We start from the raw sequence: 23905 nt of genomic DNA, 5'->3' as shown, positions 1-23905 counted from the left end.
ACTTTGCAGAATGCTGTATGTATATACCGTCAGAGAACATGCTTAGTATAGGTAGTTTTTCCAAATATTTTGTGTCCTGGGCTGTTGAAGAATGAAAAAGAAAAACAAAAAACAAAAAACCAAGGAAGTTATTTAGTAAAATTAAAGCAAACTCCCCGCTTACATTTGTAAAAACCTTTTACTTAGCTGTTGCAGCTGATCTAAAATCATTTAAAATCCCATTTCTGTACTTCTTAAGTTAGGTTTCTTCACAGGACAGGAGTACCAAATTTTAATGCATGGTTTCCTTTCAGAAGACACATTATCCAGGAGATAAATGTCTGAAACAGCTGTTAACTTTCACATTCCACCTCTCTTTCCTAAACAAACACAAAGGTGATTCAGTATATAATAGAAGAGAGAGATATCTTTGTGCCTGTGCATATGTGTATACATGCAGATGGATTTATTGATAACCACATATTCAGTCTTTTACAATTGATCTATTGGGGCAGCTTGGATGAATCATCATTCCTTTTATGTTTTTCTTTGGAGTTGTTACGATTATCAGATCTTTTTTCATCTAATAGTAAAATATTTTACTTGGGAAAATTGCAGACTAGCCTTTGGTCAACCGTTCATTAAATAATTGATTTTTTTTAAAAAATACCAAACCAACAAATAAACAAACTGGTCTTTAAAGCCAAAATCTGTGTACCAGTAGCTTTAGGTGTGTTTGACTAGGTTAGAATTTGAAGATGGGGACTCTAGTCGTTATGAGAGAATATGGGTACAAAATTTTTGATATGTAAGTGTTCGCAACATGGAAATTTCAGGCATTGCCAATTGTTCTTTAATTGAACACATTAAGCAGTTCACATCTTACCTCTTGTGATATTTGCCGTCCTAGGATTAAAACATGAAGCTTTCTAATGAGATAGTGAAGAAACTTCCTAAGCCAATGACTCCTGTGTCATGGTCTTTCAAAAAGCATGATGGCTTTGAAATTTCTTTTTGTGGATTATATGTCAGAAGCAGCATCCTTCTAAAACACAACAGATCAGGGTTGGGGTGGGTGGCAAATTGTATGTGGTAAATGTTGCTGAGGGAGTGACTTGTATATCCTAAAGAATATGAGAGCAATGGATTATTTCCCTTATTGTATGAGGTCTGGGGGGAACCTTTAAAAGAGAAATAGTATTAGAGGGTAGATGAAGCAAAATAACCCTTCTAAAGGAACTTTCTCATGTGATTAGATCTGGTTTTACTAGCCAGTGTAGTATCAGGGCTAGTAACAAAGCTAGTATAACATCAGCACATAATATCTAGAGTACGAGATAGAAAGCTGCATCACATACAAACATTTATGACTATCACAGAATTGATCCTTTGTACATGCCAGGCTATTGTTTTGCTTTGCTGGATTATAAATGATGGTAATGACAGCTTTTCTGCCACTTTACAGTATGTAATCTTTGCATACAAATGTTAGCTTGTTAGAAAAGCATCCTCCTTTTCTTCATGGGTTTGCCATTTGCATCTTTTTTGTTTCTGCTTGGCTTTTATTTAATTTTGAATCCTTAAATTTGTTCATTACAGAGAATGTTTAAATACAGATTGTTTCTATTTAAACATGGTGGTCTGAAACGATAGACCTCGGATGACGGAGAACATTTTTGTTGTCTAGGTTAATAGATTTATTCTTAAAATAGATAGTTCATCTACTCTTTTAGGGTGCTGGTTCAGCATTGCACATTAGCAATGTTTAGAAAGAGTGTCTCCGTTGAAAAGACAGACCAACAAAACCGACTAACCTTTAGGCATCTAAACTTCAGTTTTGAAATAAGTCAATATAGTGTTGTGCAAAATGGCTAGAAGCTTTCTGTTGAACTTAGATGTGGTATAGTGTTTTGATGAGAGGTGATGAGGTCAAACCTCCAAATAATACTGGTTGAGATAGAATGTCTTCATAGGTATATTTGTCAGAGTCCTAAGAAGTCAGTGGTTAAAAATATTATAGTTCATAGGCACAGGTTTTGCTAGCACTGGCATTTGATTCCTCTCTGTAAAGCACCTTTTCTCTCTGACTCTGCTTGGCATCTCATCAAGTACAAAATCAGGCCTGATATTACCTTAATCCCGAGAAAGAAGACGACAAAGAATCCTCCATACTTGAGTTATTACACATTATCTTTATAACTTGCAGTTTAAGAATTTCAAATTAGCTAATAAGTTAGTCAAAACTCTACAGTCTATCTTCTGAAAACATAAAGGATCATTTAAAATGCTGATAGTCAGATGCTGGTAATGACTCTGGTGCTTGCAAGTAGCCCATCATAGTGACTGTAGATCCTGCATCCCAGCCAGAGTAGTTGTGTGAGGGGAAAAATGAGACAAAGCCCATTAAGGCCTCAAAAATTTAAAAAGTGACTTCTTTAATATACATGGTCTTCTGAGCACAAAGGGCAGAAAAGTCAGCAGAAGAGAATATATATATTGTGAACTGGAAAGAAATCAGTGCCTTTGAAATTGTATCCCTTGCTTTGCCCTAAATGTGACTGCAGCTTTTAGCTTCCACTGCATGTTTACATTGGAAATCTCTCTTTGTGCATATAGAGTTTGTTCTCTTACAAAATTATGTCTCAGGGGAAGGATAATTTAAAGCCATTTCCATTTGTTATGTCTGCACTGAAGTAAGTTATTAGGGGCTGTTAATGCTGGATAAACTCAAAACCTACAACTACCTTCATCTGTGGATTACAGAATCTGTCCAACAAATTGCATGCCGATAATACCAGAATAAGGAACTATGGGCAGTCTCGTGCTGTAGCCAGCACTGGGATCATTTTATAGTGTAGCCAACATCAGGGTTGTGCTGATAATCACAGATGTGCATCTGACTTCACTTTAGGAAGGCTGAGTTTTTAAAGGTTAAGTCTGATGATTGCCAATGTAATTTTAGGTTTCTAGGTTAGGAGCTCTTGCTGGATAGCCTTTGAGAAAACGTGGATTGTGCTTATTGTAATTCTAGTCCTAGCATCAACTTATTTTGCATAATTATAAATTAAAGCCCAGCCGTAAGCAGGGGGCAAGTTGTAAGTTGTGCTTCAGGAGTAGCCAGAGATAGCACTGAAAGCTGAAGATGCATCGTTAAGCTGAAGTTTTTCTTTCTTCTATGCGTTGGCAGAATGATCATGTAACAGTGTAACGTTGGCTTATTTGAGCTATGGATTACCATCCCTTCATTGCTTCAGACAATAACTTATTGAGTTGTATGGCTGGGAGCCAAGGATCAACGCATTCATGTTTACCTGCTCCTCATTCCCCCTCTGACCAACTGCTTCTGTTGTAGTGGTAAGGCTGACTGACCACACTTGTGCTGAGATCCAGGACACGGGGGCCAGTGGTTCCCTGCTTGAAAAACACTTGTTCCTCTCTATGAGTGAGTTTGTAATCCTACCCAGTTGTACCTTTAGTCTTATTAAGACTGATAAGTACAGATAACAATTATCTGACATTTATAATTACAGGATACATTCAGAAGATATATATTTGTTGCAGATGAATGCTTTTATAAGTGAAAGCTTGTCTTAATCTCATATCTAAAATATTAGGCTGCAAACGTCATAAGAACTTTTTTTCTGGAGAAAGTTCAGTTTGGGGTAGGGTTTTTTTGCTTTCTTTGACTGGGGATGGAAGAACAAATCACTCCTGTGGTATGTCCTAGATGACTCCAATTGTGCAGATGCATAAAGGTGAAAAAGAACAGAACAAAGTTACAATTCACAGACAGTATAAAATCTGTATTGCTTAGAATTTCCCCATCACTTTCATACCCTAGTTTTCTTAAAGCAATGATTTTGCATCACTGGATTTCTGACTGTGTCAAAAAGCCTTGGAAGTTTTAGCTCATTATGAATAACCAGGACTAGAAGAAATGAAATAGCCTTTGCAGCAGTTATGGAAGCTTTAGAAGCTTGCATTGTTTTTAAGGTGTTCTGATTCTAGCTTATCCAAACAGAGTCAGAAGTTGCTTGACTCATTCACAGAGATTACCTGTGAGTAAAGCATATAAAATCTGGTCTTTGTTTTCATGATTCCAGAAATATCCTGTATATGAAATGCAGTAGGGAGGAAGAAGGGAGTAGTAGTTTCATATGCATAGCAAGTTGTTTTGTCAGAGTGATGGGGAAAAAGAAGTCTACCAATTTCCAATCAGTGCTAAGCCAGTGACTACCACTGATACTGGAGAACTGATTTTTGTCTGCCAGGTATGGCTGTTGATTCACTAAATGCTATTTGTGATACATGTTGGCTGTGTTATTTGCTGCAGGGTGCTCTTTCACCTCAGACAACTGTATCCTAACCTTCACCTGAATCTCCACAAGAGCAATAGGGAGCTGCGCAGAAAGTCAGTGTGGCTCCAGTGGGGCAGCTGCAGGGTTTCACAGTGAGCAAGGGTATGAAGAGAACCAGGAAGCATAAATTCAGGTACTTCTCTAGCTGTCAGCCACAAGAATTTGATGAGATTAAAAAAGTAAGTGAAGCCATGTATGTCTCCATCAGAACAAGGAGAAAACTACACAGTTGGGAACTGTGATCATCAGTCTCGGCTTCCTCAGCTGCTCAGTGGGAAAAACTACTATGCGCTGTGCAGATAGTATCTAGGCCTTCATGTCTTGAGGTGGATGCTTTTTGTTAAAATACCTGTAAATTCTCCCAGGACCTGTACTTCATTCTGTGATTCAATCCTTCTAATTTTGAGCATATCCTTTCAATAACATTTAGAGGAGGGCTGACTTGCTGATTCTCAGCTGTTTCTTGTTTGTAGATGTTAGTTTAACAACACTTTGAGCAAAATTCTTGAAGGATTTACATCTTAGTAATTTTGAAAGGATAACTAGCAATCAAATGGGAAACTCTTTGCTTCTGTGTTGTTTTATTGATCAATTTTCTTTTGGTTAGTTTCCTTTACTTTTATAATCACATCATAATTTAATTTACCTTGTATTGTTTGAATTTCTTCCTTTTTTGAAGGTAAAGGCAATTTTGACAGTAAAATTCGGTGTTGAATCTACTGGGACCCAGTCAGTAGGAATTGTCTTGCAATCCTCATACGATATCAGTGACAACTGCAACATTCCCTTCAACAGAAATGGGGTTCTTTTAATTATTTGAAAATTACATATTCAACCTTTTTGAGTCGTATTACACGAAATATAGAAATCAGTATCAACTGTGATGTTTTCCTATAAAAGAGATTTGAAAAACTCATGGAAGTCAGGGATTTAAAATTAAATAGAAATTGTACATAAAGTGCTGCTGGAAAAGACTATTTAGGCCAATTGCCTTACTCATTACTGCTCATTTTTAAGTTTTGAAAACAATTACATATTCAACTCTTGAAAGTGTGTCTTTTTAGGAACCGAAATTACAAATACATAAAGAACACGCTGTTCTTAGATTGTTTTCTTTAGAGTTATTGTTTTCATTTGCTGGATTCTTAATCAATCCAATACAAATAGTGTGGTATGTCTGTATAAACTTACCCACTTAACTTTTGGCGTTCCTCTGTGTAATAAACTGTACTTGCCGTGGAAGGGTAGCCTAGATTATGAAACCCAAGGACTGCTTTTTGTGTAAAGATGCTGTGTGCAATTTTGAACTTGTATTCAGGGTAAAAGACTGAAGAACTTAATGATGAGGGAATTAATCTTCCCTCATGCTCACTGGTTAGTGATCACAGGCTTAAGGTTTTGAGGAGACAGAATAAAAAAGATCTTTACTGCCAGTGGCCATAAGACCGAAATGCTTTTATTCTCCAGAGAGGCAGAACTCATCAGCAGCTTTCCCTCATTTAAACTCAAGACACTTCAGTTTCCTGTTTACTTTGTATCTAAGTGGATTTTCTTTCAGATTGTAGATAGTTGTTTGTGTATTCTTTGCTAAGGGTTATTATTTTTTCCTTTAGCTGCTGGCTTGGCAATTGCCTGAACAGTGCTTCTTTATTGAAAAGGATTATGTGCTACCTTGGCAAGGGAATACCAGAGGAAGCAGATACCATATGAAATCAAAACACAGTGTCTACAGGTTGCCACTTACCAAGTCTTTTAGCAGTGATCTACTTGAGGTAACCTCGTGGGAAAACAAATTTTTAGTGGTTCTTAATGTCTGCAGCACCACTCACAATGATGGAGCGTGGAGAATCTGTGTTCCTTTTAGCGGGACTATCATGGTAAATCTTTGAGACTGGTACCCAGCTCCTGATGGTGATGCTATTTTCTTTTTTTAACTGGCTGGATTGATGTCGTCCATCCATCTGTAGACCAGCTCTAGTGAGTGTTTACATGCCTTTTGTGGTCTGCATCGGCTTTTCTTACTTCAGGGAAGCATCTGTGAGAGTATCTAAAATTTTTCTGAAGACATAAGTCTTCACATTTGCCCTGGAATTCCTGGTGGAACCAGGAAGACACCATTAACTAAACTGGCTCATGTTACCTGGCTACAAGAAAAGGGCCTGTGCTCCTTTCAAGTCAAGTTAAAGCCTCCCATGCCTGCTGCTGGGTCACTTCTAGTGGATTTTTCTAGTGTATTAGCTCTTTTAAGCTCTGTGTTTCTAGAAGAGTAGAAACATCCCAGTAGAATCCTGTTTTCGTAGCTCATGTAGCCATTTCTTATGGAAGCTTTGTGGACAGGAATGGCAGAGATTGCAAGGTGTATTGCAAATGTTTCTTTCCAAAAAGCAAGGAAGCCAAAGGAATGGCTCAGAAGCCCATGTTTCAAAATACAACAGGCAAGTATACTATCATTACTAGTCTATGATCAGGAGGAGGATGAACTAGGCAGTTGCTCCTCGTTGAGATACACTTCTTTGCCTTTTCAAGTCAGGAGCTGCTCACCTGCTCCTCCTTTGCTAGCTGATCCTCATACCAGTGCACGAACACAGAAATCTTCGCCAGTATATGTTTCAGTGTGACTCCTTATGAGGCACACCATAATTCACTTCTAAAGAAATGAGCCAACTGGTCTTGTTCTTGTGGCACACTAATATTTGCATGATTTATTATACCTTACACACCTTGTAATTCTCAGCAACAGCTCCAAGCAGGCCAGCAGTAGGGAAGGGCCTCTACTAAGCTGAAGTGAAATATGGAGAGAAGCTCACACAATCTGTTTAACCACTAAGCAAGTGCTATCACACAAGTGTTCATACTGGAAAATGCCCCTCTATTCATGAGTAACGTTCTCTATTGCTAGGAAAAAGTTGTCATCTTCTCTCGGATTGCCTAACTTTGTTTTATAGTAGATCTGAACTAACATTTTGATGTGTTTCTGCATATGCGCTGGGGAAAAAAGAAAGAGAACGTAGGCACATGGGGCAAAAAAGTCAGGAGAGAGAAGATGACAGAAAACTGACCCAAGCCCTTTTGAGAAAGCCTGGTATATTGAGCCAGGATGGAGAGCGCTACAGACTGTAATCCTGGTTTCTCAAATCTTGAACCAGATGCTGAGTGGAAAACACAGTTTTGCATTAATGAGCTAAGAGAAATTTATATTCCTGAACCAATAGTCTTCACAAAAATGCTAGACTTCACTTCCTGGTGGAATCAACAGTTTATCCTGGAGGTCACAAATACCAGTCTTGCTCTCCCAAGCAGTGCTGAATATAACAGGGGATGGTCTTCTATTCAGGTGAAAAGTGTAAAGATTGATCAAATGACTGGAACAAAAGTTATGAGGAGCGAGCAAAAAAGAAGAGAAGACCAGAAAGAATAAATTAGTGTGTTTTTTTGTATTCAAAGTAGCTCAGCAGGCTTTGGGGAGTGTATGTGCTTGAGTACTGTTTAACTGACCTTTGCTCCTCCCAGATCTCTCATGACCAGAAACTCAGTAATGGACATGGGATAAGCATCAGCTATAGATACTTTTCGCTTTGTGTGATACACCCATCCTTCTTTCTCTCCCTTTTCCTCAGTGCTTCATTTACTTCTTGTTGGTTGCTCTGTTGTTTGATCCCTGTCTGCCTTTCTTCCAACTGAAGCAGCATTTTTTGTTTCTTATTAATGGTATGAAAAAGTACAAATCAAAAGCAGGAGGTCTGGAGCACACCTTCAACCATTAAGCTTGAGTAACCAGCTGGGAAGCCAGGTGGGAAAACCCCTCATGCTGATGGGGAAGGGTGCCTTGCTCTCTCTGCTGAGATTCCAGTTTTGTTGCTGACAGGGCTGCAGCAGGAGCTGGAGGCATGAGAAACACCTCTGTGCTGTGCGCAGGGTTGGCACGGTGGGGATAGGGTTGGAAGGTGGGACATCGGGGACGCTGGCGCTCCCACAAAACTGCTTCCCCCTCCTCCTTCCTTTTCTTTTGCAGTTGCACACAGCGCTGTGGCTCGGAGGTCATTTGTTTCCCACAGCTTCACAGAACACTGTAGCAGAAAGAGAGACAATGGTCCCTTACAAGGGGTGATGTGAGGTCCTCTTTCATCTCTAATAAGCCCCTTCACTTGCACTGTGAAGCCTGGGGGGTGTGTGTGTGTGTGTGTGTGTGTGTGTGTGTGTGTGTGCACAGTTCCAGTGTGAACCACTCTGCAGCTTCCATTGGTGTAAAGCATCCAGGGTTTTTGTTTTGTTTTTCAAATGGATAACTCTTGGTATGTTCCAACCTGAGGTGGGTTTACTGTTCAGCACAAGCACATCCCTTCTCCTTTTCACATAGCTATTAAAATCTAGGGCCCATCTGATCAACGCTGGTCAGCAAAAAGACTGAACTCAGAAAGCAAGGAGAGGAGGGGCACAACGATCTTTAGCTCCCCGCTGCCAAACACAGGCTCTGCTTGTAGCTCTGCTTGGGCATGTTTGCTGACTGAGCGTGTCAGGAGGGCTCAGTGAGAACAACTGCCCTGGCAAAGCAACTGTCCTGGCACAGAATTTGCAAGCAGAGGTGCAATTTGAAAACTTTTTCTTTTCCATTACCCTGCTATAATGAGCAGGAAAGGAAAGGGAATAAACAGTATGATGAAATTTTAAGGTGCAGGAGTTGGGAGCAGTGGTCAGTCCAGCCTGGATACCATTTTTATCAGTGTCCTCTGCCTGATCCTTCGAAATCCCGCTCTTTGGGCCACCCTCTAAGTCTGGAGAGCTTTCCTTCCTACATGAAATAGGAAGTTATTAGCTGCCTTCTGTGCAGCAGCGAGTTTGTGCTCCAAGGTAGGTAACTGGATCTCCCTTGTCTTGGTAGTCTCAGAGTAAGGACGTAGATGCTGGTCATGAAGTTTTTCCTACTCTTTGACCCCTTTCAAAGCCTGTGTTTAGCCTGGATTCCCTCTTGCTACAGTAGATTTGAATGTCTCTCTGTGAGGCCCCCTTCAAGCTCTGTGCAGGCTTATCTTAGGAAATGGCTTTGGGAGTCCAGGTCCACTAAAGCTTTCTGTGTTTCTCCCTCATTACTATGTCCAGTTCCTTTCGTACACAGTATTATTTCAGCAAGGGAAAGAAAACCCACCTTTTCACTCATCTGGGTGGCTGTTGTTGTTCTTGGCTACTTAACATCATGCAGCCTCATGTTCTACTCTAGCATCTCTGGATGTTGTAATGGTCCTAGAGTGAACCTTCTGCTTAACCTTGAGTCCTGGCCTGGCATTCCTTAAACAGGTTATCTGTTTAACAAACCACAGCCTGCAAAACACATCAGAGTATGTTAAGAAATGGTTATGCAAAATTGACAGACTCAGATTTCAGCTATAACCTACTGCATATTTTTCAACCTAGAATATTCTACCAGTTGGGAATGTTATACTGGGCGTTTCACTGCCTCTGCCTGAGCAACTTTGAACAAAGGTAGGAAACCATTTTCTCAAAAACATGAGACTGTCAAAGAAACTGAGCAGTTTCTTCGCCTGTTTCAGATTGAATCAGGTGATTCCAGACAATGCAACTGGTCAGTTAGAGATTTCTTGACATTTATAAGATCTGCTGCTGAGGGGCCAGTGTAGAAACCCATTTTCTAGCACTATCCAGTTGGGAATGAACCACTTTTCTGGAAATTCCAAATACATAAGGCGGAGCAACCAAGCGCTAAATTGCCCTCAGAACGTTTCGTTCATTTGATCAGCCCATGCATTGCTTTGGCAACTGGGACTTATAGGGAAAAATACACCTTAAACTTCACTGAAAAGGATCCTGCCATCTCATAGAAATGAGTGTCCATCATTAGTTACTTTCAGACAGGTACAGGACACTGAATGATGGGTAGCTGAAGGTAGCATGTGTAAGTATAAATATGTTTCCGTGTCTTATGTTTTGGTGGATGTGAGATGAGAGATGATGTGCCACAGCTGAATGTGTTTGAGCTGGAGGAGGAGTGGTATCTCTAAGACAAGTGACATTTTTCTGAGCTCTCCAAACATATTTTCAGCTGCCCTGGACTTGCAAGTAAGATGCCACAGTAATTGGATTGTAACTTCTTGTCTAGTTTCACTGTGATATCTCTAAATAGCTTCTTTTCTTCTCAAACGCTGTTGCATATCTCTTGCAGCAAGTACTGTGTCACAGAATATATGACGTGACCTTTTTGCTTGCCCGAACAGCAGAACACCAAATGCACTTTTTTCAGATGATGGAAATACGGTAGCTTTATTAAGTGATGCTGCCATGGCAAGCCTCTCTTATTTCACAACCAAACTGTGAACTTGAAGCACTTACCTGTTTAACAGAAGGAAAGAGAAGACAAAAAGGACAATAAACCCTTAATCTTCCGAACCTATTGCTAGCTGCTGTTGCAGAGCTCAGCTAATAGGGCTTTTAAATTGCTATGGCTATACCATCTTTCTTCCAGTGTAAAAGACCCAGCAAGTGTCATACAGGCTGAGCATGGACTACTCCAGAAGTCATTGGCATGTCAGCCCAACCTGTCCGCATGTTTCCAGAACACAAAGAGTAGTTAACTGGATTTAATATGGCTTCTAAAATTTGAAATAATTCTAAAAAGACCCCAGTAATAATGAGCTTTAAATTCAGTAAAAAGTAGCTGATTTGTTGCCTCCGACCCTGCCTGGACTTTCTGAAGTTACTAATGTTGCCTTTAAGTAGAAAATTAAATGGACCTCCCCTTGTTTTTGGCAAATGCTGAACTTTTCTGTGGCCTTGTTTGAATACCACAGAGTCATTGGTAGAATAGCATTTTATGGCCATGAACTTGTTTAAAAGGGCAATTCCCAGGGCTGGGTAATTAAATGACCCTTTTAACTGTTCTGCGGCTTACTAAATGTAGGAAGACACTTTATAAAATCAGGGTGTACGCGATCCTCAGGCAGCCTCCAACTGTACATTTTACTCAAAGGAGCACTGGGACAAAACCCCAGGTTTCTTCTGAGTGCTGGAGGGCTCTTTTTGGCATGTACAGAGAGCTGTATGCTGAATTTGTTGGCCTTCTCTGGTGTCCAGGCTGAGTCCTTGGGTGTATGGGTGAAGTTCATATAGCGAAGGCGTGAGGTACTTCTGTGAACGAGCAAGCTAAAACATCCAGAAGTGGTGAAAGGTTAATCATATTTTGTTTTCAAATTGTGATATGTGAACTAGACCTGTGGAAAGGTTAATTATTTTACCAGAAAAACAAGCATTCCGTCTGAGAAGATAGGTTATTGTTTGCTTTTTAGGTGAAGTAAGGAAGTAGTCTTGAAACTGGAGGATCCTCCTGTGAGAACACTTGTCTTTAAGGAGAGTTATTTAGTGACAACATACTGAGGCTTCCAGTTGATCTCTAACAGCCCTGTTCAAGCACAAAAAGATCCTTCTCCAGGATTCAGAACTGATAAAGACTACAAAGACCCCCTCAGAGTATTTTACAGAACATTATCAACACAGTGTAATAAAAAATTATCAGAAACTTATAAAAAAAGCTAGTGTGGTTTATGGAGTACAGGTGCAGTACATTAACAGGTAGCTGCTCTTTGCTGTGTGAAGTTTCAAGGGGTCTTCACCTGTTGTGCTTTTCAGCTGGCATGCTAGCTTTTCCCCAGAAGGAAATCATAAGGGTTGCTTAGAGTTGTGTATAAATTGTGCAGTCTCACTTGCAAGACCTTTTGACTTTTCTTGGAGCAGATGAGAAGTAAGAAATGACTTGTGGATCGGTACTCAGTTTATTTGCGGTATTATCATTCTACCCTAGTCCAGTTTTCAAATATTTAAAATATTCTGTTTTAATGGTACTATAAAGTCTTCCCTGTGGCTTTCTCACATGACCCAGAGCGCAGCATGCTCATTGCCTTATGCTGTCCTGTCTCCTTCTCATGATGCTTTGCTGGCTCCAGCCAGTTTGCTGTTCCCTCCCGTTGCGGAGCTCAGCTCTCCCCACCCTGCTTCACTTCCTGCCGCTGACCCCATTTCAGTCTTGGCTCCCCTCGCCAATTTTTTTTCTCTCTCCTCCCCTCCCTTGCCATTGGCATATCTTCTTCTTTAAGCCATCCAAAAATAAAGTGGATGTTTGTGCAAAATTTGCATTTCTAGGTAGTAACTGGCTATTAGCTATACCGTGGAGAGCAATGAGAGGTTCACAGTGCAAAGATAAATGATAAGCTGAATACTTTAAAAACTGGATTACAAAGGGGAAAAAATGAACCTGTTTTTAGTGAGAGGGCTTGAGATATTCTCGGGACAGCAACTTAATCACAGAGCAGTGACGTAGTTTCTTTTTTCTGTTTATGCATTGGGCTGGCATCTACAGACAAACAAAATCCTCCAGTTAGGGTGTTTTCCATCTAATCCATCCAACAGTCCCCTTTGCTGAGGACGTGTTTATTCTGAGCAGGGTGCATGATTCATCACCCCTGGGAGATGAGGCAAGGTTTAGTGCTGATCTCAGACAATTTATCTCTGCCTGTCCCCCCCCACCCCAGACATTCATGAATGTGTGAAGCAGTTTTGTACTAGGAAATTACATCACTGATAAAATCTGTTAAGGGGAACATCTACCATGTTGTGGCACAGAAAGTAACAGAGAAGTTTTGCTGTTGGGTAATGATGAGGTCAGTTTATTAAAAGTTATTTCAGACAAGGCAGCAGGCACAGTAGATGCTGGGAAATGTTATTTTGGCATGGAACCTCACTGAAACTGATAAAAAGTAGTCTTGTCCTGGGTGGAACTGGGAGGGCTGCCGAAGAAAAGTGAAGGTGCTACTACAAGTGTCTCAAAATTCAGAGTCCCACTTCAGATCCCTTGAGGCTACAGTTTCTTTACCTCTGGGAACCAGTGACGTAAGAAGAATCTAAATTGTCATTTTTGAAAGAAACGTAGCTCTTTACCTTGCAGAGAGAATGGGATGTAGTTTTCTGCTGGTAAAATTAACATAAGCAACAGATTTCCCTACTGTACTGGGCAGGTGAGACTTACAAGTCCCACTGATGTATATTTGATGTGACGTTCATCAATTAAATGAGGCATATAAAAAGAATGAATAGTTGAGTCATTAACATTCCTGTCTGTTGTCCAGCACTGTCCGCTGTTAAATGGAAATAGTTATAGCTGAGTTGATAAATATTTATTTCGGTTATATTTATTTCAATGGTATGTTCAAATGGAGAGCATTTGCATCCCAAGCAACGCATTTTTCCAAGCCAATGCTGAAATGGCGTGTGCCCTCCGCAGTGAGCCACTGCTGCTAGATATGCCAGCTTTAACACGGAAAGCAGAACTGAGATACGGGAACCTTTAAAATAATTTAAGAACTTATGCTAGCAAAAGAGATGCAGCATGTTAGTTCCATTAATGTGGCAAAACTCCCATATGAGTAATAACTAAGACTGTGCAATGTGTTTGCCAGAAAACCCAAAAGGTACACAGGATTTATTTGTGTGTTAGAATTCATTTCAAACTCGGTTAAACTGAGGGCTCATCACAGTGTACTTGGAGCAGTTCCTGATTTTATGGCTTTATTTGGTCGTGGTTCTATTTGGATGAAACTCTGAATTTTTCAAAAGAACTTTGGTTTAGGTTTTCCAGGATGTTTTTGCATCTGTAATTTTGAAAGAAAGATCCAGAAACAGCAGGAATGTAGTGCAAATGCCTGCCTTGTAGTTACAACTTTAAAAAGAACCCTGCCCCCCCCCCCCAAAAAAAAAGCCCCAAACCCCCAAACCAAACCTACCTCCCCAAGCCCCCCGAGCTTCTGACTGTTAGAACAGATGGCTGATAATCAGGCTATATTATTGTAAATGTCTTGCTATAACTGAGTTTGTGCTGATTTTTAGGATAGGTACTCAATGTAACAAGTGACCCTTGGGACAGAGTTCAGTGGGTTGTTCTGCATACATATATTCTGGTTTTTTCTGCTGGGTAGGTATGAGTTGTTGAGTACAGTGATTCACTTCTTACCCCAAGCTGCTAAACAGTACAGCTGGGGAGCTGCTGAGCAGGTATTGCATTCCAGCCTCAAGGTACAGCAATCAAAGGAGGTGGACTGTGTGCTATAGAGAGCGTATGAAGGATCATTACGCATGAACTCTTATAGCAGATATGGTCCGTTTTGCTTTATGTTAATCATTCTTGTTTTCAAATAAACTTTGAGTCAGAATACATAAAATCTGATATATTTATCTGCTTACAGATGACATTAAAGGTGGAGCTGTGAAATAAATTGATTTGAAAAAGAATCGTAACTATAGCATTAATACAGTTCCAGTGAATCATAGTTACTAGCTGGCTGTTTTTAGAAAATAATCATTAAGATTCAAAAACACATGTGAATACCAGTGCTATGTTGTGGAAGAAGACAAGATTAGATATTTTCCACTGATGTATCTCATTTATGTATTTGGTGTTGTAGCTGACACCAAATTTAGGATGGAAAGGAACTGGATTCTTCCATTCTGAAGTCATTATCCACATGGATATAAATACTAACATTAACTACTTATGTGTTCTGAGTTTGATATGTTGCTGTCTTTGGCCCGAAAACACTAATTTTTACACGAGAATGAGTTAAGTTTTTGTGTATATCTCACTGTAGGATTCTGTGCAGTAAATGAACTCCTATTTCTCCTTGCTTGTTCCTGAAGGTGGCGTGCTTGCGGTTGTGGACAATGAAACAACAGTGCTTGGGTTCTGCTAGAAGCACTGGCTATTTGGTTCCTTTCTTCTTTCCATGGATATTTTTTATCTAAGGAAGAAAAAAATCAGACAGCGTAATGGCTAGAATAAGAACAATTCTGCCCTTTTGCAGCCATACATGCCTTAGTCTCTAACATTACATTCCCAGTTGATTCATGTGCTACACGTACTTTACTTTGGATAAGACAACACGTTTGTGGTGTGGCAAAGTTCATTACAGTACCTTATTTACTCTTCCCTCTCTTTTTGAACTGAGAAAATACCATACAGCTGTGTTAACCAAACTCAGCACTATTGCTAAACGCTTCAAGGGGAAGACGAAAGTTGTTGTAGGTTGAACTAATGGCAATGTCCTGATACAAGTTGCGCCATACCTTTACACTAGGATGTACGAGGTGCTGATGAGCACTGACCATGGCTTTCATACCAGTCTCCATTCTGCAAACAAGAGTCTAACAGCGACTATGCACTTATAAACTCAAAGCAAAATAAGTTATATTATTGGAGGTTTAACCCCACAGTAATGCCTTTGGATACCATACTAACACAATTAAATGTATTACTTTTGTTTGAAAACTATTTCCGTAACTTCTGTAATTTCATCAAAGTTGCAACGGTTATTGTTTATATATGTCACAGCATCTGAAGAGAAAATCTAGAGAACCCAATGGAGAATGACTAATTTCAGTTTTTCATTAGTATGTTCTTGCTGTAGTTAGCTGTGTTAACTGACAAACGACTGTGGTGCCTCTGGCTCTAATCCTGCCATATCTTGTAAATAGAGTAGGATTGGGCTGAAACCAGCGTGATAAACTTCTGTTGGGCACAGAATAGCATTGGTTGTTCAGTAAGCATCTTATTCCCTGCTCGGTTAGCATTGAGGCAGTCGCTGGGAGTGACATAAAGGCACTGTTTTTGTTGAAATGCTGTCTTTCACATGAAGCACAAGTCTGTTATTTTCACCATCTGAACTCATTGAAATTCCTGTGGCACTTCTCACAAGAGATAGGATATAACATGCATTGGCTAAATGAAAAAACCTGAGTATGGAAGCCCAGCCTTTTTTTAGCATAGGTCAAGTAATCTATTTTTGTTTGGCAATGATTGCCTTTAAAATAAAGATTATATTAACCTTGCCTTGTGAGATCCCAGGAAAAGTTCTAGATGTGATAAAGTTTGTTAGTATCCCTACAGAATTTGGGCAGCTCTTCCTAAGCGTTATGTTATCTTTGCCACCATAACCTTTGAATGGCAACTTTGAGCCATAGCTGTGCATATATTGCATACACAAAATATGTCCACGTTTAGGGTCAAGTACCGTGAGAATATTAGTAGGTACCAGTTCTTTCTAAGGTACTCTAGAAGTATGTTGTGTCTGTACATACACGAAGGTGAGTGTTGATACATTTGTCAGAGATCCAACACTGCTGTTGTCCAACTTCTGTCAGAGGTTTGATTATGTAAATCTGTCTTGCAAATTGCCTCTTTCTTCTTGAAAGTCATTTGGTTGTAGTATTAAAGGCCTTTGTGCACTGTCCTAGCCAACAGTGGTCAGATGTTAGAGTAGGGAGACTGGTCGGGTGACCTGGAAGACAGTTCTGTGATAGTTTCCCAAACTAAAAGTTACAGAACGACTCCAGCTCCAGGTGAGAATGAAAATTTCATAGACGGGAGAAAAGGGAAGCGTAATTGAGAGGCAGTTGATCGGCTTTCCAGTAAAGGATTAAGCCTGTGGTTCTTCGTAATAGGAGTGGCTGGTAAATGACACTTCTGTTGTACAATAATTCCTGAGTTTTCAGAAAATCTTTCTAATTGGAATAGGAAGACAAAAATTTAAGTGTCTGCTACAAGTTGCAACATATTGTTTGAAAAACTGTGAATGTGGATACCCTCCCCCATTCTTATGTCTCCTAAACTGTTCCCTTGGAAGTCCTGGGTCCTCAGTCCAAAGCTGTCCTTTGGGCAGGCTGCCAAAGGGTGGGCTGGAAAGCAGCAGGGTTCTGCAGGAAATCTGCTTGGCAGGTAGCAGTGTGGCCTGTGTCTCAGATTTACTGGCATGTACGTGTTTTCCCAAAACACTTAGTCTTTAGAAGTTTTATTTATTTATTTTAAAAATCCGATTTGGTTTTTTGGTTGGTTTTTTTTTTTTTTTTTTGGTTGGGTGGGTTTTTTTGGTTGTGGGGGTTTTTTGTTGTTGTTTGTTTTGTTGTGTTTTGTTTTTTGTTACTCCCTTTGGTTGGGAAATATTACCAGCATAGCCAGTGTTCGAGTATAGAGTATACAAGCTGTTAATTTCATTCAGTGTGTATGACTGTAGGTTAGCCATGGCTGCAAGCTGGTGAGATGCTTCTGTTCACCAGAAATGGCTGGACACTGCAGATGTAAAACAGTTTAAGTGGGTAAGCCCAAATCTGCCACCAAAGATGTCCCTAGAAGTCCTGCTGCCTGCGGGAACAGCTGGGCACATGTACCCACCTGCAGGTGGAAATTAGAGAGCTGTAATACAAGTCTGCAGTGAGCAGCAAAGCTTTGAATCCAAATACCCCACTTCTATAAAGTGAGCAAGTACAAGAAGAGTGCTTTTGTCTTCTGGCTTTTGGTGCATGAGCTGTTGCTTTAACAACAAATTGAGTTTAACTAAGTTGGAAAGGTGAATTTCTTGACCTCTTAACAAATTCTGCTGTGTTTCCAAAGTAGCTTGATATTGTTGACTGAGTTAGGAAGTGCATGGTGAAATAGTTACGTGGCCTCATTTTTGAGCTGACCACATAGTATGAGTTTTATTTTGCCTATGTTGATGATACTAGCAAGGTCAAAATTTAAACCTGAATATTTATTGTTCAAAAATGTAAATGATGGAATTCCTATTACTCATTGACAGAACCAGTTATTTAATTTCATATGATTCATTTTCACTCAATGTTTTTTACAAATTGTTTTAAGGATTAGTCTTCCTTACGGAAAAAAATGTTCAAAGTTAGGGTAAGAACAGTCCATTCTGGTTATTATAAACCTCTTCCAGTGATTACTTTGGCGAAGAGAGCTGAAGCACATCCTTTAGAACCAACGTAAAAGACTTTGAAGAATCGTTGGCATCCAGGAAGTACCAGATATTTGGATATTCCTTATTTCTGGCTGAAAGGTTTGATTGTCTAAGTAGGTACTAACATGCAAGATGCTTATCATGTGCACCCCCATTGACAGTAATGGAGGTTATAGAATGTTGTGATGATCCACAGTATCCAGGAGGCACTTCCCTAACTACCACTTCCTAAACATTTTTCTTCTATCATGTTTACAGCATGATAATTAAGTGAAGAATGTTGTTTAATTTACAATTATAGAAGATGTAAAGTGTATGGCAAAGAAATATGCCATATTCATTCGTAGAGAACATTCATTTAATATCTGAACAATGCCAAACCAGACTACTTAAACTTTCACTTACCTGAGATCCAGCATCTATGAAATGCTCATGGGCACTGCCCATAGGAAAAAATGCTTGCTTTCTTCTGTCTATTTATTCCAGAAACTCAACACAGTGTCACTGCCACTATGTGCTTCCCAGGTCTCCTGTGGCTTGGTGGCAGGTTAGTTGTATTTCTTCATACAGCATCCTCAAAGAGCAATTCCACATATGCTTTTGTATTTTTCTCCTGCGTTGAAAACGTGCATATGATAAATCTATCTTTTCACTTCCCCAGACCCTGTTTTACAGGGGAAGTTAATCTTTCTACATTATTCAGGCCTTCAACTTTTTGTTGACGCTTCATGTTTGAGATTGGATGTAAGCTTCTGTGAGATGGCTCTGTTCTATTGTGGGTTAGCTCCGAATCCCACATCCAGTTCACCTATGCCACCCGGAGCCTTTAAGTTACAGAAATTTTCTACCAGTGTAGAGGTTTTCTGAGAGCTTATATAAGGGCAAAATTCGAAGTTGATTTTGCAAGAGAAAATCAACTGTTTAGCCACATTCACTAAGACACTTAGTCCATATTTAGTCCTTTCTTTATATGTCAGGTTGATCTTTTCTTTAATCATGCTGTTATTTGGTAACAAAGTTAATATCATAATTGTTCTACTTTTTAATCAGTGTTCTCGTTCATTTGTTTTCAAAATTAAGGGCTCAGAACCGTGGTACAAGTTCTGCTGGAGAAGCATAAGTGGAATTCCCCAGGGATTGTATTCCATCATAGCACTCAAGTTATTTGTTTGACATACTCCTAACCCAAGTGTGAAGAAATTTTAATTGTTTCAAAGTGTAATGTAATAAAATCCTAGAGTTCATGCCTAAGAAGAACGAGGGGGGATCTTATCAATACCTATAAACATCTGAAGGGTGGGTGTCAGGACGATGGGACTAGACTCTTTTCAGTGGTGCCCAGTGACAGGCCAAGGGGCCACGGGCACAAGCTGGAACATGGGAAGTTCCCCCTGAACATGAGGACAAACCCCTTCCCTGTGCGGGTGCCAGAGCAGGGGCACAGGCTGCCCAGAGAGGCTGTGGGGTCCCTTCCCTGGAGACATTCACCCCCCGCCTGGACGCGGCCCTGTGCCCCTGCTCTGGGGGTGCCTGCTCAAGCAGGGGGTGGGACGGGGTGAGCTCCAGAGGTGCCTTCCAGCCCCTGCCATTCTGTGATTCTAAGGTAGGATACGTAGCTCCAGAGGAGGTGGAAGAGCAGCAGTTACCTGTTTTTGCTATGTGGGTAGGTGGTCTTCTCGCTGTATTTCTCTTTCTTCACATCAGGCAGAATGAATTTGCCCATGCTGTTGCTTTACAGAAGCAGAAGTCAGTTGGCTTCATTGATTCCAAGACAGATAACAAAGCCACAGTCCTGCTTTTTGGAGAGGATGGGTCATTCAACCCATATATGCAGCAGGAATGCCCAGAATGACATCACTGGTCAATGACTAAACTTGTTTTACTTTCTGGCAATTAGGTTATGCTGGAAAACAGTCACATGCTTCAGAGGACTGGATATGCAGCTTAGCAAGTCATCTCTATTTCTGTTGCTGAATCTTCAGAAGTTCCAAGGCAACACTAGCATAAAAAGGGTAGAGATATGTCACAACCTAGGGAACAGTCCTTGTAGGCTGCGACTGGCATAATCATCAGCCAAGTAGCCGTTCCCCTGGTGAAAGTAACAGACTAAAACAGTGTATTATTTTTTAATGGGTCATACAGTACTATTTTCATGTGACATAAAGCACTATTTATTACCAGGTTAGGATGGTGTGACAGAGTACTTTCTGCAGATCTTTTTCACCATCTTTCATTTGCATGAATGCAGCTACTTTCCAACCCAAGTTGCAGTTTTTCAAGATTTTATGTGACCAGACCAACTTCCAGTTGTGTTTGTCTTTTGCAGCTTACTCTTTCTTCCCTTTTTCCACAAAAGAACAACTGTACGACTGTGGAGTCTACCGATGGTGGGGTTTTGTTGTAAATGTACACGCTGCTGGCTATCTACATTTAAAAGTATTTCTGTCCAAAGCAATGTTTTTTGCATTTGGCCTAGAAGGCAGTGAAACAAGTCCAGGGGTTAATTTTACAGTCTCAAAGTCAAGGAGGATGAAATTACACAGACAAACTTCAGTGCAGGAGGATATAGCTTACCTCTGGAGTGGAGCTGTTAACCAGAGTCTTCATACAGGGCCTCAGAAGGTGTTTCAGACACACTGGATTATGGATACTGGCCTGCCTGAAAATAAGGACAATGAACTGGAGAGCCAGCGCAGCGAGCGGGGAAGCTGTCAGTAGGCTCCGCGGCCGGGGAGGAGTGCTGCAGGGCTCTGTGCATCCAGTGGCTTGGCGCCAGCTCTACTGCATTGCTGCCAGCTGTGCAGAGAGCGGCAAAGGCACGTATCGCAGTCTCGTGTGGATCTGAGCTCAGCAGAAATGGTGAAAGTAGCGTAGGTGGAGCCTGCTCTTGGAGGCTAAGCAGCAATGGAATCTAAACGCATTCCTAACCTGTGGAAAGCACAAGTCTTGGTGGAGTTAGGACAGAAACACTGTAGGCGAATGTGCAGTCAGTGCCTCCAGCTCAGAACTGTGTGATCATCTGAGCTTCTGTTGTGGAATTAATTTAGCGAAGTCTTTCTCAGTCTGCAAAGAACTGGACGGGCGAACCACCATGTTCGTGGAGGTGGGATTTCAATGCCAGGATTCACTTTAGAGGAGCACTGGCAATAACATCCATATTGGGGAACATGCTCTGTTAGGGGCAGGACATGGTAACTTCTGTCCATTCCTCTCCTGAGTAAAGTGTATCTCTCAAAGGTCCCCTGCTGCTGCCCTGTAGACACTGTCACCAGAAGTGGGCAATAAGAATGCCTTTGAAACTCTAGATGGCATGAAGTCCTCAAGATAACATTTTAGACTGAGAGCACTCTCCTTTTACTAGGAAAAGCCATTCTCCTCTGTGTTATTCGGAGTGATGGTGTGAAGACTTAATCCTTATTGCTCACTGCTTCCATTGTCCGATTTTTACGTGGGGCTGGAAAATGCAAAATAATTGCTATAGCTTTGGGCTTCTGTGTATCTGTTCTCCATGTTCTTTTTTAAAAGGAGAGGCCTCCATGAAATGTAGGAGATTCTGAGCATTGCAGACCGTATTATTAGGTAAAAGCTAAAAGTCTAAATCCTCACCAAAACATCATATGCAGTTTGTCACATCATTTGTCACATCTGCCGCTGCCAGGAACTGACCTAAGCATGGAAACTCAATCCCATCACAGCTCCTGAGTGTGTTCAGAGGCTACAGAATCCTTGGCAGGATGAGCAGAAGGAAACCTGCATTAGAGCTGTCTGCTTAACATCTGGACCCATGTATAAAAAGTACTTAGTGTCTCAACGCAGAGCCAATCTTCTGGCACATGAGAGTGCAGAAATTCACACACCTGATCATCACTCTCAATCATGCTATGCTTCCCAAATATTTTTTTTTAAGGTACACTATTCACAGAGGAAGGGATGAATAAGGTTATACAGTTAGTTCCCATGGCAAATCCATTAATATGTCAAGAGGATTGCTGAAGGACAGTAAGCATGCAGTTTTCTCCTGTGACTGTATGGGCAGTCAGTTGAATCCACTGATCTTTATCTACCCAGTCATCCTAAACACCCTCATAATATTCTCAGTTATGGAGTAAACTTAGTCATAACAAGCTGTTGAATTTTCTTTTTATTTTAAAGGAAAAAAATCCTATGTCTACAGCTTGCAATTTTAGTTGCAAATGTTGCCAATTTGTGTTTGAAAAGTAGGGAGTTGACATTATTTAGTTAAGCATCTCTCAAACCTGTCAACATTTAAAACAGATATTTAAGTTTAGCTGGAGTATAGGTGTTTTGTTTTTTTCTTTCATTCTGTGGTAAGACACCAAAATCACAGAATTCTTTTGGAATGAATAGGCAATCTCATCTAAGGTTTCCATGTGGAGTTAAGAAGGTGATTGGAAACAGCCAGCCTGGGTTTACCAAAGGCAAATTTCACCTCACCAGTGATTGTCTTGTATGATGGGATGACTGGCCTGGTGGATGTGGACAGGGCAGCTGATGTGGTTTAATCTTCCATTTAGCAGATATTTTTGACATGGTCTGCTGTAATGTCCTTGTAGTGAAATTAGGAAGAAGTAGACTGGAAGGATGAACTACAAGGTGGTGGAAAATTAGCTGGACCTCTGAGCTCAGAAAGTAGCCTTTACCTGGTTAAAGGTACCGTAGACCTCAGACCAAACCATCTTATATGAATAATCTGCTTGTACGCTAAAAAAATGGGAGAAATTATCCTTAATATTTGTAGATGCCATTTGTATTTCCAGAGATAGTGTCAGGAAAGAACTTAGTAAAGTTCTGGATGTCTGCCTTCAGTTTTGAGAAACCATATAGAAATGAAAAATTGTAGGAGTGTTGGCAGCTCATTCCAGAGTTGGAGGATGTTGGATAATTGATGTCACAGCTATTTTTACAGCTGCTTATTGTTTTACTTATACAAGAATACGTTTTTAAAGTCCTGCAAGTTTCTAGCACGGGGAATAAGGCACAAGCATGGAGTGCTTTGGCTGCAGTTACCTGTGGCCTTACCTGGTCTCAGCGGAAACATACAGAAAACAGAAGATCTAGAGGAATTCATTGCAGATAAAAAGAGTTTGTGTATCTGTTGTGCTGCAGCTAGACAGATTCAAAACATGTAGTAACCTCAGATGACTACTTATAGTCAAATGATGATTCATGCAGTATTCATATCATATATTTCATATTGAAATGGCAAAATAAATTTGACCGATCAAGTACCTGAGGTTGCTATAACTACATCAATATTGCCAGACTTGAATATTAGGATTGGCCTTCTACAGTAGGCTCAGAAAAGTGAGTTTTGAGAGAGACATATTTGGGAAATCTTTTTTTTTGCCCCTTGACTCCTAAACTTTGGGGTTGCAGTCACAACTGTTTTCAAGCCACTTTCCTACTTGCCATGACAGAGAAATAGCTATATGCTGGGTGCAGGAGAGGGGAACAGGCTGCATAGGAAACCATGGGGTTTTTCCATAATCACTTGACTCCAGAAATCGAGGTTTTAAAAGCACCTTACATTGCAAGGTGTGATTGAGTAATGACAGTGTGTGATGTTTTGAAATATATTTGTACAGCTTGGATATTTTCTCATATAGTTTCTTTGGCAAGTTTTGGAGATTGCCGGGACTGCAGAGCAAATCTGAGGCAGACCCTGCCTGCTTCCTTCTCTATCTCCCCCCACTGTTCAGATTCCAGTTTAATGCTCTTGATGTTGCTGTGGGATCATCAGTGACTTAAAAATATTTTCTT

General features: G+C 40.4%; 1 protein-coding gene across 10 annotated transcripts in view; it reads left to right on the top strand.

Moving 5' to 3' along the window:
• The window catches only part of RAD51B (RAD51 paralog B), a 479852-nt gene that overhangs the window by 274293 nt on the left and 181654 nt on the right, over positions 1–23905 (top strand). The window lies entirely within an intron of this gene.

This window comes from Phalacrocorax carbo, chromosome 9 (genome assembly GCF_963921805.1).
Source record: "Phalacrocorax carbo chromosome 9, bPhaCar2.1, whole genome shotgun sequence".
Taxonomy (NCBI): domain Eukaryota; kingdom Metazoa; phylum Chordata; class Aves; order Suliformes; family Phalacrocoracidae; genus Phalacrocorax; species Phalacrocorax carbo.
The sequence above is the reverse complement of the archived record's forward strand: the minus strand, read 5'-3'. Positions and strand labels throughout refer to the sequence as shown.